Source organism: Vombatus ursinus, unplaced genomic scaffold, assembly GCF_900497805.2.
Source record: "Vombatus ursinus unplaced genomic scaffold, bare-nosed wombat genome assembly UNPS02015404.1, whole genome shotgun sequence".
Lineage (NCBI taxonomy): Eukaryota > Metazoa > Chordata > Mammalia > Diprotodontia > Vombatidae > Vombatus > Vombatus ursinus.
The window spans coordinates 3,257,570-3,271,953 of NW_020955182.1; the positions used below are offsets into that span (position 1 = coordinate 3,257,570).

A 14,384-nucleotide genomic window follows, 5' to 3' on the forward strand; every position below is an offset into this window, starting at 1 on the left:
TGTGTCCCAGCAATCAGTGGGAGAAACAGTGAGGATCCCTGCGTCCCCACTCTCGAGCCTGTATTTTTTCCAAAATGCCACAAAACATCTCCATGAATCAGGAAATTGCTTGGTACTAGAAAACTCATAAAAAAATTGTACAACCTAACCTCTCTCTCCTCCTAGCAGCATGGAGTTAGTGAAATGAACTTTTCTATAAAGTACTCACATAGTTAGCATAGGAAGAGAAGATTAGCAATAAACTCATTACCTATCCAAAATTAGCTTCAATTCGGCAGATAAGAAGAACCAGCTCTCAGAAACAGGAGGTAAACAGCCTAGCGTCTGAATCATCCCTTTTGCTTCCAGACACACCAGCAACTTCAGAATGAAAAGTTACAGCTTAAGGTCAGATGCCTGCAAAGGCATGTGCTTCTACAAAAGCTGAAGTTTGGGGAGGTAAGGCACCCCAGCCATAGCTTGTAAAAGTTTCCCCAATTCAAAAAAGTTGATTTTGTTTTGCAAAATAGTCTCCACCCCCCCTCCTCCCCCCTTCCCCCCCCAGACATAAATGGCTGCAACAAGATATCAAGTAAGTCTGATTGCAACAAACTGGCTCTATCATTGCTGCATTTAAAAATCATTAAACTGCAGAATCCTAGTTGGTTGTTCAGAGAGGAAGGTAAAAGGAAACATCTGATAAAAGGATGTGACAAAAGTTGGGAAAATAAGAATATCCAATTGTGTGTCTGGGAGCAGAGAAAAAAAAAAGGCAGCTGAGGATAGTAGCTAGAGAAAGAATGAACTCTGGCCAGAAAAAGCTGGGTGTCTGGATTGTGAGAGTATTTGAGTCAAGAGGGGCACACAGAGCAAGCTGAAGTCAACTCCAGAAGAAAACAGCATTCACATATCTACACAGGTGACTTCTGAAACAGGAATACTAGCACCTCAATTTCCCCTGTTTAACTCCAGGGCAGGCCCAGAGAGGTTTGCAAAGGTAACTCTCTCTTAACCAAAGCTGGCGAGGCCTTTAAAATCAACTCCCCTCTTGTCTTACTTAGCCATCCTTGTGATTGTGAAGCCCCAGTCAATCTCTATTCCTGCTGGCAGATCTTATTCTTTCAGTGTGTGCTTTCCTGTCTCTCTACTCTAAGAAAAGAAATTAGACTACAATTGACCAAAGGGCACAGGCTCAAATCTCTCAAAGGTTGAACAAGATGACTTGCTGACACCTGAATATTTCACATCTGTCAATTAGCCCCAACTACCCTGGGCACACACATGCTGCAGCACAATCACCATCACCATCATCACATTTATATAGTGCTTTAAGTTTTAAAAATTGCTTTGCAGGCACTGCCTGATCCTTAAAACAATTCTGTGAGGCAAACTATTATTCTGATTTTGCAGAAGAGGGAACTGAGGTTGAAAAAAAGGTGAAATGACTCACCCAGGATCAGACAGCTAAACTAAATGTCTAAGGCAGGATTTGAACTCAGGTCTGTCTGGCTCAAAGGCCATGCCATCTAGCATACATCTGTACACACACACCTCCCACAAACACATTCTGTAAAGTCCAACCACGTTAGCTGTTGGTAAATGAACAATTTCAGAGGCAAGTTGTAGTCCTATACTGAAATATTCCATTTGTTGATGTGGAGGCTGAGCCCCAGGAAAGGACGGAAAAAGAAGTTTCACTACAGTGCAGCTAAAGGGGCACAGAAACCTTGACAAGATGTGCAGCAGTTAAGATTCATTTCCTAAACTTTAAACTCAATATTTTTCCATGCCTTCCTCTCTGGGTATGCATGCAGCTGCTCTGACTGAACTTACTAGTTTCTCCTAAGTGCAAGGCCTTGGCTGACAAGAGCACCGGCTCAGAACCTCAGCTGTCTTGGACTCTTCCTTCACCATAACCCTCCACGTGAAATCAATCGGTTGTTAAATCCTCTACCATAAAACCCTACCCTACCTATTTTAATGATAAAACAAATCTGCTTATGTTGAAGAATTTAGCGTGTGTGTATGTACTATGAGTCACGGAAGTGCATCAGTAGAACACTAGTATAAAAAGCTGGATCTTTGTTTCAGGGAACTGTAAATTTTCATAATTTTAGAGTTCTGCAGTATGACTACCTGGGAAACACCGATGTAGACTACACTGTTGTTTGGAAGGTAAGAACAAAAACATCCCTTTGTCCCACAGAGATGGGCCCTGTTTTAATTGGTATTTCTGTGGCTGAGCAGAATGAAAGCATCAAAAAACGTGCTCCTTTTTTCTTTACAGAAGTGTAGAACTATGGATGTGCAGTATTACAGAGGTCAGAACTTTTTTTTATATGTTGGTTAGTTTTGCAAACTGCTTACGTAAATTCTACCTGGAAAGGTTTTCTTCAATCACTGCAAGCCGTAGACTTCCTATATGCTAATTAGCTCTCTGATCCCAAAGGCTCAGTTAAAAATAGATGCTGACCAATTACAGGGTTTTCACCCAAAAGGGTCAGTTCAAAACCAGAGACAAATAAAGATCCCTCTAAGCACCAGCAAATCTTCTTCAGTTTCTTTGACCAGTCTAGCTAAATCCAGGAAAGTTCATCACCAGGTCTGGCCAGCAGACGAAGTCTTTTTTTTTCTTTTTTTTAAAGACATAGCAACATATCAAAAAGTATAGTGAGTTTAAAAATCATAAAAAGAATATCTAAACCCTTGAAATGATAGCTCCTTGAAAACAACTTTATTCTGGCCAGATGAATATAAAGCAGTTGTATTAGATAATTCTAGCTCTAATTCCTACGCTCAATGAGTTACAGAATATTAAAACCAGAAATTATCTACTCCAACTCTTCACTGAGGCCTAGAGAACTGACATGCTTCTTCTAAGGACATGCTGCCAGGTGAATGACAGGGTTTGGATGAGAACTCAGATCTCCTGATGCCTAGTTTGGTCATCTTTCCACACTTATTTATCACAGCAAGGTAAGAAAGATGCTGACCCAACATTGCACACCTGAATGCAGAGCCGGCTCTTGAATGAGCAGACAGTCACTTGGGCTCTTCAGATACAAGGATGGGGAAGGAGTAAAATAAGGAAAATGTCTGTATTATTTTTAATGCCATAAAATTCTGTTGTATGTGCACTAATTGCACATACATTTCATGATTTTGCCTACATGTATGTATGTATGCATTTTCTTCCATTGTAGAACATAACATCTCTTGAGGACAGAGACTGTTTTATTTTTGTCTTTGTGTGCCTGGTACATAGTAGGTGCTCAATAATGCTTGCTAACTGACCAATTAAGGTACAAGTATTACAGTGAATAATTCAAAGCCTCCTTTAGATAGGAATCCATATAAGATACAAGTTTTAGGAGAAGAAGTAAACACTTGGTTTTTATGCCTCATCTGAGATACACAAATGTTTTCTTGAGGTTCTGTCTGAATGCAAGAGACCAAAAGAAAAGGAAAAGGAATAAGCATTTATATATCACCTACTACGTGCCAGGTACTATGCCAAGCACTTTTTACAAATAGCATCTCATTTGATCCTCACAATAATATGCTAAGTGGGTGCTATTGTTATCCCCATGTTATAGTTGAGGAAACTAATGGAAACAAAGGTTAAATGACTTGCCCAGGGTCACATAGCTAAGTAAGTATCTAAGACTGGATTTGAATTAGGATCTTCTTAACTCTGAGAATGTAGGCTACATAGGAATTGGGGATCAAGTGTGACTCTTCTTCAGCAGCAAGGTGGGCTTTGCTACACAGAGACCTGAAGATATCTTCTGGGACAAAATAAGCGTAGCTTTCTGGAAGGCCACAAACTCTCTGTGCTCTGTCCACTGCATCACCAGCTTGCCTCTAAAATACTCTCACAGAAATAAATCTTTCTAGTTAAGAAGGCTTTTTAATTTTAAGACTATCTCAGCTGATTATGCTTCTGGAAAATGTCTTTTTCCTTTTAAAAATATGCAAAAAGAATAAAATATTCTGTAAAAAGGTCTTAGTTGCATTCTTATTCATGAGCTGTCAACAAAGTGATTAAAATCAAATTCTTTTTTAAAAAATCATTTTGTATACTGTCTAAACAAAATCTATTATTGCTACAGGTTTGTTGCATCTAAGTAATAAGTGTCATGTTCTATGACCAATGTCATCAAGGATTCTAGAATCAAGATCTAAATAACTCTCAAGGAAGGTGCTGCAATTCTTTAATGACCACTTGGGGTCTAAAGGAAAAGAGGGTCAGAGAACCAGCTCTAAGAGGGAAGTCAGAGAGCCCTTCTACGGGTGTCGATGCATCTACTACCAGCTACTAGCCACGGTTCAGAAGAGAACGGTTGAGTGTTAGGTACATCACGGCATGTGACACTAGAATGGGAACATTATTTTACCTACTAGTAGTCCAGGCTTCCCAGTTAACAAATCTGTTTGAAAATAAAAATAGTTTGAAGGAAAAAACATGTTGAAGCACTTTTAAAGGAAGATATTTTCCTTGATAGCAAAATCAGAAGATTCCAGAATAAAATTCAGTTTGTTCAAATGGAAAGAGGAATTAGACAGGACTCAGAGACAGAAGCTTTGGAATTGATATTCATGCTCTACCAGCAAATTACCAGAGCCCCAGGATTTGCTGCTCAAGCTCAGATTTCATTTTCCTCAGCTCACGTAAGGTATGGTAAGTGTTAGGAATAAGTCCTGCGAACCTGGTTCTCTCACAGACACACTCACTTCAACTCTATTTTCTCCTTATTTATCATCTATAAAATAGAGACAACATACTTTCCACAAAAATGTGTTTTTCAAAGTAACTTACCATGAAAAGTCCATATCTTTACAAGGCTAACAACCATCCTAATGAGAATTCTCAAACTGTCTTCCCTCTCTCTGGACAGCTCTTTCTGGGATGCCATTAATAGTACTCTGCTTCCCAGGATATGAGAAATTACAGTAATGGGAATGAAAACATGTTAGTCATCGATTTAAGACATACAGAATCTGACCCAGAGTCTCCAAACATTTTCCAAAGAGTTGCCCACTCCTGCATCTCAGTGTGGATGCTCAATACGGTTCACGCTCAATACAGAACTTTCACAGTGAGGATTAACAGCAGTGATGAAAGCTACAGACCAATCTCCTTTTTAACAGAGAATTATCTTAAAAGTCTCCAAGTGGAAAAGCCCATCTTGCTGAGGAAAAAGTCACACCAGATCCCCAATGCCTATATACCCTACCTTCCAAAAACATAACTGAAAAAAACTACCTCTCAAAAAACAAAACCACTTCTCAAGGGGGATATAATGGTGCCCCAATCTAAAGCCACATACTATTTCCATCCTGCAGTAACATATTGTTATGGCACAGAAACTATGCATTCTTCTCTGAGCTACAACTTAAAACATTTAAAAGTTTTTTGGGGGGAAGATTAAGAAGACTTTGAATACTTTGTTCAACTGAGTCAAAGGCCATAAACTATCAAGAATGATTTTTAAATAACTGAAAAATAATTTCCATTAAAATAAAATTGATTTATGATTCTTTAGCTATATTACGGTGCCACCATCAACACCTGAACTTTTGAAAACTTTCTCTAAGCAAACCAATATGATTTGTTTTTGAAGGTAAATTTCAACATACAGAAAATAGAAGTAGCTGCTCTGAACAAGGAATCTTCTTTATCACACACTGCACATTGGGGTTTATGTTTACCAAAAAAGTCCTTGTCAACAACTTTGATAATTACAGCTCATTTTCTAAAAGTTTACCTGCCTTCTAAAAACAGGTGAGGATAGGTCAAAAGGGAACAAATAGTAATAGCAAGAAAAAAGCTTTTGGGGAAAGGGATAAGGGGAAAGAAAACATCCACGTGATAAAAACATTTTGCCCATTTTTTCCCAATGTATTTACAGTAATAAGGTGTCCTATCTCTTTAGACAAGAATTTGCCACATTGTAAACAATAGGTCAATCAGAGTAGGAAGAATTTTTCTGGACACCAGTCTTAAAAAATAAAGTTATAAAGAACATCAGGTCCAAATACCAGAAAGAACAATGGGAATGATCTTTACTCTAAGAGTGAGCCTATATTACAATTTATTTGTGCTTTGAGGGGGTAGAACCTTTAGTTCCACTTCCAGCACAAATAGTAAAAAAAAATAAAACCAAAAACTCTCAAAGGAATTCTAACAATTCAGCTTCAAAGGCACTTGCTTGGCTAATAATGACATTCTAATAAAATGGACAAACAAGGGACCAGTGTCAGAGCCAGCAGTGGCTTTCTACCAAACCACATTACATAGCACATGCCTCTCTAACACAAACAGAAAATGAGGAGCATCTTCCTAATTCTTGACCTCACTTTCCGCTATCCTATCATATTCCCTACTCTCTCCATTCTAAATAGAAATCCCCCTGTTCAGGGGAAGGGAATAAGCATTTATTTAGCACCTACTATGTGCCAGATACTGTATGCAATTTTACAAGTATTATCTCATTGATGCTCACAACTCTTGAAAGGCAGATGCTGTTATTATCCTCATTTTTCAGCTGAGGAAACTGAAGTAAATAGAGGTTAAGTGGCTGGCCCAAGGTCACATGGCCAGGAGGTATCTGAAGCCAGATTTAAAGTCAGCTCTTCCTGACTCCAAGCCTGGCACTCTGTCTACTGTACTACCTTGCTACTACCTGATTTAGGAGGAAGTGATATGGGAAGAAAGGAAATGAGGCTCTTTTCATGAAGATTTGACTCAGGAGGAGGAAAGATGGTAGAATTGAGGAGTCATCACTATTTTCTACTTTCCTATGTCACCACAGATTCAGCTAGATAGACAGATAGATAGATATTTCCCTCTTTCACTCAAAAATTGCCTCTTTCTTCTAATTCTCATTTTATATGTTAGGAACCTGAGGAGCAGACAGGATGAGTTGACTAAAGTCATCCAATTAATTCGCAGCAATGCGGGTGTGATTAGAACACAGGTATTTGGACACCCCGTTCAGCACGCTTTCCGCTATGACATATTAATGATTGCTAAAGGCAGAGGCTGTGTTTAAGTCCAGATTATGTTCTCAAGTCATAGAATTCCCAGTCAGAAATAATCCCATATCATTTTCTAAACTAAGGATGTCTAACCTTTTTCCAAATATCGCGTTGAACACCTAGATTTTTGGTGATCTCTTCCACCTCTTCATACTTAAGCCCTTTTTCCAGGCCTTCCTTTCTGGGATGTCGCCATTCCTTCACAGTTTCTGATTGTTGTCTGTCTCTCTCAACTACATCAAAACAGGTACTTCCAGGAAGGCCATCTTCCTCACTCCTCAGAACACTATTAATCCAAAAGTCTCTCTTGACTTGTATAAATCCTCTATAAACCATGAGAGTGTCTATCAGGCTGCACTCTGAGGAACATTATTCCAGGTCTGCCTCGAAGATAATCCTTCCTAGTTCACCTGACAAACATTTAATCTTTACTTACTTGGTAAGTTAACCACTGAATTACGAGTGTAACTAACACAGTCAAATTAAAAGCTATACAAAGAGTCAAAGATCAACACAAATTAGAACTAAAAGCATCTAAGCAGTGTGCAACTAAACACATCTGATCAGATATGCACAATTATAGTTCAATTTGCCAGAACAGCAGTTGAACTAGATGGTGGGGTCATGGATTGAGAGCTGGTTGAACTAACATTAGTCATCTAGTCCATCCTTCTTTTTACAGATGAGTAAAGTGAGGCCAAGAGAAGTTAAGGGACTTTCCCAAGGTTACATAAAGTAATAAGTACCAAATTTGGGATCAGAACTCAGGCTTTATGACTGACTCCAAATCCAGTGTTCTTTCTACTGTTCCAGTTGACTTAAGCCCTTTTGTTTCAAGCTTTGTCGAAAATATTTTTGAAAATGTATGAGCCGTGGGCAGCTAGGTGGGGCAGTTAATAGAGCACCGGCCCTGGAGTCAGGAGGACCTGAGTTCAAATCCAACCTCAGGCACTTGACACTTACTAGCTGTGTGACCCTGGGCAAGTCACTTAACCCCATTGCCTAGCCAAAACAAAACAAAACAAAGAAAGAAAAAGAAAATGTATGAGTCTGTCTTCTTGTCTTAGTGAATAAAATTAAAATAACCTTTTATTACTAAAGCTTTTGTAGGGAATCAGGTTACCTCTAAACATTTATTCTAGTCTTATAGGACTGTAGATGATCTGAATCTAGACTGATTCCAAACATGCTATGAAATTGGATTTTTTTTCCCCAGAAGTCAGTTTGTTTTTCTTGTCATTTGCTTCTTACTACTAAAGGAGAAGCAGAAAATTTTAAAGTTCTGCTTATGAATCCTGGTTAATTAAGGTTTCACAATTACAAAGAACTCAGTTCTGTGTCTTCCTTTTACTTGAACTTTTCCTAGCTAAAATCCCACTTTCTATAGGAAGCCTTTCCCAAGCCCTCTTAATTTTACTGTTTGTTGATTAGTCAATTTATGCTGAATACAGCTTGTTTGTACATAGTTGTTTGCCTGTTGTCTCCCCCATTAAGGCTGTGGGCTCCCTGAGAGCAGAGACAATCTTTTACCTTTCTTTTTATCCACAGCCCTTAGCTCAATACCTGGCACATAGTAGGTGTTTAACAAATGTTTGCTGACTGACTGACTTTCAAATTAAGGTCACCCACCACCCATCTCCAACTTAGGAACATCTGTGGCATCCCTCTACAGCAATATCTCCACTTACTTTTCTTCAACTCCTGAAGTGAAAAACAGCTATGATTACTTGTGAATATCCTAAAGTTCATAATAAAAACCAAATAAGCCTAGAATACTGCCTTGTACAAAATGACTTATGAGCAATGATAGAAGGAAAGGGAATTCTGCAGAGTTCTATATAAATAGAAAAGGTTACCAAAAAAAAAATCACTAAATACATAATGAATGCCCCTTAGTAAGGCCAATATACAGAAAAACACAATTATTCACTGGACTGAAAAGAACTGTCAATCCAAAACCTATATAAATTGGTACAGTCTGCCCATGTTGTACCCTACTTATCTGTATATACGAAGGCAGTCATTTAACAACCTTATAGGACTGAAGGATAGATCTGGAGCGAGAAGGGACCTTAAAGCCTAGAGTCTAACCCCCTCATTAGTTAGATGAGGAAGCCGAGGAACAAATAAGTTATTTGTTTGGGGTAACACAGCAAATTTTTGGCAGGGTTTCAACACCAGTCTTCCTTCACTCTTCTGTGTTTAGGAGAACATGAGGTCAATAGGAAGTTATACTCCCTTTCCTTTCTTTTGCTTTTGCTTTTCTTCATGGAAGGAATTTGACAGGATTTTATACATTTAAAAATTATTTGCCTTAGTACAAACTTTGAGAAAAAGTTCTCAATCAAGCAGACCTCAAATCTATTTACTGGTACATTTCACGTCAGTTCGGNAGTGCCTTTTTTTAAAAAGTTCTCAATCAAGCAGACCTCAAATCTATTTACTGGTACATTTCACGTCAGTTCGGGCCATCACATTGCCCCTTCTCCATGGTTTATTGGGCTTCTCAAAAGAGAACAGCACCCTACCCCTATTCCATTCAAGATTTTATTCAGGAACTCTCTCCAACCACAATTACCTTTAGTGACCTCTCCAAGGAAATGAAGAGTAATTCTTCATCAAAACAACAACAAACAATTCAATTCCACAAGCATTTATTAAGCACCTACTAAATAACAAACACTGTGCTGGGGAGAGGAAGCATTATATGCTACAGGGGATCAGGAAAGGTCTCTTGTAGGAGGTGGCACTGAGGCAAGGAAGCTAGTGTGACTTGAATGGAGCACATACAAGAGGAGGACATAAAATCTGTCCAGAGGGAGAATGGGGCTTATCAAGGGCTTTATGAGAAGTTAATATTTTGAGTTCTCTTGAGGACCTGACATATCTATGAAACACCAAGACAGGTGTGTTCAGTGGGCAGCTGGAGGTGGTGCACATACGAGTTCCAGAGGGAGATGGGCCTGGATGTAGAGAGATGGGAATCTTCTACACAGAGATCACAGCTGAATCCATAGGAGCTAATGAGAGCCCCAAAAGAAAGTATATAAAGAAAACATGACACAAGACAGAGCCTCGAGGTAGAGACAGACATAAGGGGCTGATAGCTAGATAACGATTTCTGTTAAGGAAACTGAGAAGGACCTGTCAGACACGTCAGCAGGTTAAAGAACTAGGAAGGAGCAGTGTCATGAAAACCCAGGAAGGGCAGAATATCCAAGGGGAATGTTACAGAAAGGCCACAAATGAAGCCTGAGCAAAGACCATTGGAAAAAAAATGAAGATGTTGGGAGAGGAGGAGCTGGGAACTCCTATCTTAAAGCGGCTGCTATTTGTTTCACTTCGAATAGCAATATCCTTGCACCATTTTAAAAATACCTAGGGGTCATCTTTTCTTTTGATCACATTCCTTTTGTGGATATACTGAATGTAGTTTGTTCTCTCTCTTGCACGAAATATGTGTAGACATTGCCTCTGAGACAGAGCTACTATGACAATGGCACAGAAGAATTACCTAGAAAGCGCCATTAAATCCACACAGGAAGATCCTAGACCTGTGATTTCACCTATGAAACTCCTTCTACCAAAGCCGGTGAGCAACTTCTATGCCACAAGTTACAACCTTAGGGAGGTGCCTCAAGACCCAAGAGGTTCAACCACAAAGCCACCATGAGTCAGTCTAAAGGAGATGCCTAGAGAATAGAGAGGCTGTGACTGCTCACTCACAAAGCCATGACATGCAGGAGGAGGAACCTGAATTCATCTCTTCCTGGGTTCAAGTCCAGTTCAGTGTCCACTAAGCCATGCTGCCTCTCCACCTGTCACTATCACAGGAGCACTAGAGCTAAGTATATTCCAGCACATCACATTGTGGCTGGAAGAGACCCATTTCAATCCATCATTTCACAGATGGGAAAACTGAGGCCAAGATAGACTAAATTACCTTTTTTAAAAAAATACCTTTATTGATCCCTTTTTTATTGGCAGTCATTTTCTACTCCATTGCTCCAGACTGAAGCCTCTCAAGATAAAGAAGAGCAATAAAGCAAAACTGCCTAATACTAGGAACATGTCCGATAATACTTACAGTATTTTTTACTAGTATCCTTCCTCCTCNACAATAAAGCAAAACTAATACTAGGAACATGTCCGATAATACTTACAGTATTTTTTACTAGTATCCTTCCTCCTCTGCTTTGAGGAATGAGGTATCATAACTCTCAAGGTCATAGAAGTTGTTCCTGGCAAAGTCAAGACTACAGCCCAGGTTTCCAGCACTGGGCCAGCATTCTTTCTACTGAAATACATTCACATCTCTCAGTTAAGCAAAGTCCCAAGTCATCCTTGACCTTTTCACTTTTATATATGAAAAGTCCCTAAATCAGGTCAAATCCTCTTTCATAATCTCTTACATCTCTCCCTTTCTAAAACCCACTAAATCCCTGTCACTGCCACCACCTTGGTTCTAGCCCTGGTGACCTCATGCCTGAGCTGCTATAGTAACCTTGTGAGTGATCCTCCTGTGGTGGCTAGACAGGTTATATGGGGCCTTGGTAAGGTTAGAAACTTGCCAAGTGTTTCCCAATCTGCCAGGATACTGCCCCTTTTCAATATCTGGAGGAAAGGAAGAGGAGAGTCTTCAGAATAGCTTAACATTAAGAGAAGTGGCTCTGAGATTCACAGTGAATCTCAGACCACTAACCCATGGCTGCTGAGAAAGAATAAGAGTGCTTTCAATGTTCATATATCTATCTTACTCCATTTAAGAGAGATCTTCTCTGTTTGCTATAAGGAAATGCAATCCTAACATTAGGAATCCAGTCATCCACAACCAATCAACCAATTGCAGTGACAATCAAGATTTTGGCTCAGAAAGAAAGGGTCCATAAAAATGAACAAAAATGCACATATTTCCCGCCCCTACCCCTTTTCATGTGCTTCTTCAATACTACAAATGATCCATGATTTCATCGGTGTATGTATTTCCCTCCACTACCCAAAACTCCACACTTTAACAGAGTCTGTTCTTGAGCTTCTGAGACCAAAACTATTACTCACAGACACAAAGTATATTAGTAGGTCTATTCTCAAAACCTTTACAGCTTGGTAAAACTTACCAAAACTTATGCTCTGCCGATAAAACCTTTAAGAACCCAGAGTTACATCCATACTATGAGGAGGCATTGTAAGACTTTACAGGAAACTTCTTCATTTGCTATATTTTTAAGGATTATAAATATTTTAGTATGAATTACTAACCACTATGATAGAGACAGTAAAGTCTCCAGGAAAGGTGAAAAATAAACATGTCATAATAATTAACACCAAACAAGATCTATAAAAAGGGAGTTTAAACTTATTCCCTTAACTTACATTATGCATTTGTGGGGAAAATTAATCCTGGTGAGAACTTCATGCAATTCTAGACAGAAGACAACACATGGGCACACATATCAGTTTACCCCATGCTCACCTTGTACTGTCAGGCTTGTCACATTTTCCCGAAGGTGTATTTCAAGAGCTTAGACTTGATACAATTCTCGAGCTCTTTCAGTAACGGATAGTGTTGCAGAATGGTAAAGTGACCCTGAGTCATCACCAAAAACAAAGCATACACCAACCCTTTCCCATTCTGGTGCCAAAGAGCTGCTGAAATATACATACCTACTCCTAAAATATAAATGCTAGCCAGCTCACACTCTGGTGATTCTTTCGTGACATATTCTGCAGCCTAATATTTTTGTTGGAACAAAAAAGACTGCTCTCTATAAGCTACTTCTTCTTTCTTAATAAATTCTTAATTCTTCTTTCTTAATAAATATCACAATTTTTACCCTTTTAGGTTAAAGATCCAAGGACTTGATTCTCTACATTCATTCCCCACCTCTAGGGCTGAATTTTCTTATCTCTAAGTCACTAGTCAGTAAATTAAACATTACATGAGAAGACTTCCCCCAAATGACCCAAAATGTACTTTCAAAATGCACTCCTCAGTATGTATGTAGTAGCCTTGCAAAGGGATGCTACCCTTACTAGCCATAGGAAGTTTCTTGACCCAGTTCTTGATTGAAATAGTATATCACTCCAACAGAGACATTCCTTTCTGCCTATTATTTGAAGACTAAAAACTGAACTGTTTCTGAGAAATGTGTATATTGTGACCCTGTAGAGATTAAGAGCTTGGACTCAAAGAGCACTGCAGACAGAAACTGTACCCATGAAATTAAAAGATGCTTGCTCCTTGGAAGGGAAGCTATGGCAAACCTGGACAACGTACTAAAAAGCAGGGACTTTACCTTGCTGACAAAGGTATGTACAATCAAAGCTATGGTTTTCCCAGTGGCAATGTATGGCAGTGAGAGTTGGACTATAAAGAAAGCTGAGCATCACAGAATAAACATTTTTGAATCGTGGTGCTGAAGACGACTTTCGAGAGTCCCTTGGACAGCAAGGAGACCAATCAGTCAATGCTCAAAGAAATTAACTCAGACTATTCGCTAGCAGGTCAAATACTGAAGCTGAAGCTGAAGCTTAAATACTCTGGCCTCATAATGAGAAGACAGGACTCAACTGTTAAAGAGTCGATGTTGGGAAAGATTGAAGGCAAAAGGAAAAGAAGACGGCAGAGGATGATGTGCATAAAAAGCAACGAACGTGAGCTTGGACAGACTGGGATGGCATGCCATAGTCCACAGGGTCACAAAGAGTCAGACGTGAATAAACAACAAGAGACCAAGAGATTAAAAAACAAGTTAGGAATGCTTACAACCACATATTTTAAAAAGTTAGGCAGCTGAGAGGAAATGTAGAAATACTTTGAAGATAATAAATACAAACAGTTCAGCTCAACAATTTTTGATGAGACTTTATGCCCCGCAAGCACACTGTAATTTTTCTACCTCTTGTCAAGAGACATCTAGATAAAACTGAGAATTTTAAAAATCCCAAATGTTTATGGACAGGTGAGGCAGATTCAAAGAGAAATTAGGTTAAAGATTCTAAGATGAGATCCAAAAAACAAAGCAAAACAGAGGAAAAAGAATATATTTTGAAGGAAAATACAAATATGAAATATTTAAGTTCAGCATGTTTAAAACAGCAAGTCAATTTGTTCTCTAGGTTAATGTTTTATAGCAACTGAGGAATTGGCAGGAACTTCGAAATATTCAATGATCTGGGGAGGGGTAGGGGAGGCAAGGGTGTCCAGACCTGTGGTTGCATTAGTGTAAGAAACTACCTTTAAGGAATTATAGACAGTTCCCTAGCACACTTCTGTTAAGTAATTTGCCCAGATTCATAGAATCAGTATGTGTTAGAATCAGGAACTGAACCAGATCTTAACGACTCTAAACTTGGCTCTTTAT

The 14,384-nt window shown here is 39.0% G+C and overlaps 1 protein-coding gene across 1 annotated transcript in view; it reads right to left on the reverse strand.

Annotated features, from left to right (window-relative positions):
• NPTN (neuroplastin) overlaps nt 1-14,384 on the reverse strand; it is a 72,516-nt gene that overhangs the window by 38,711 nt on the left and 19,421 nt on the right. The window lies entirely within an intron of this gene.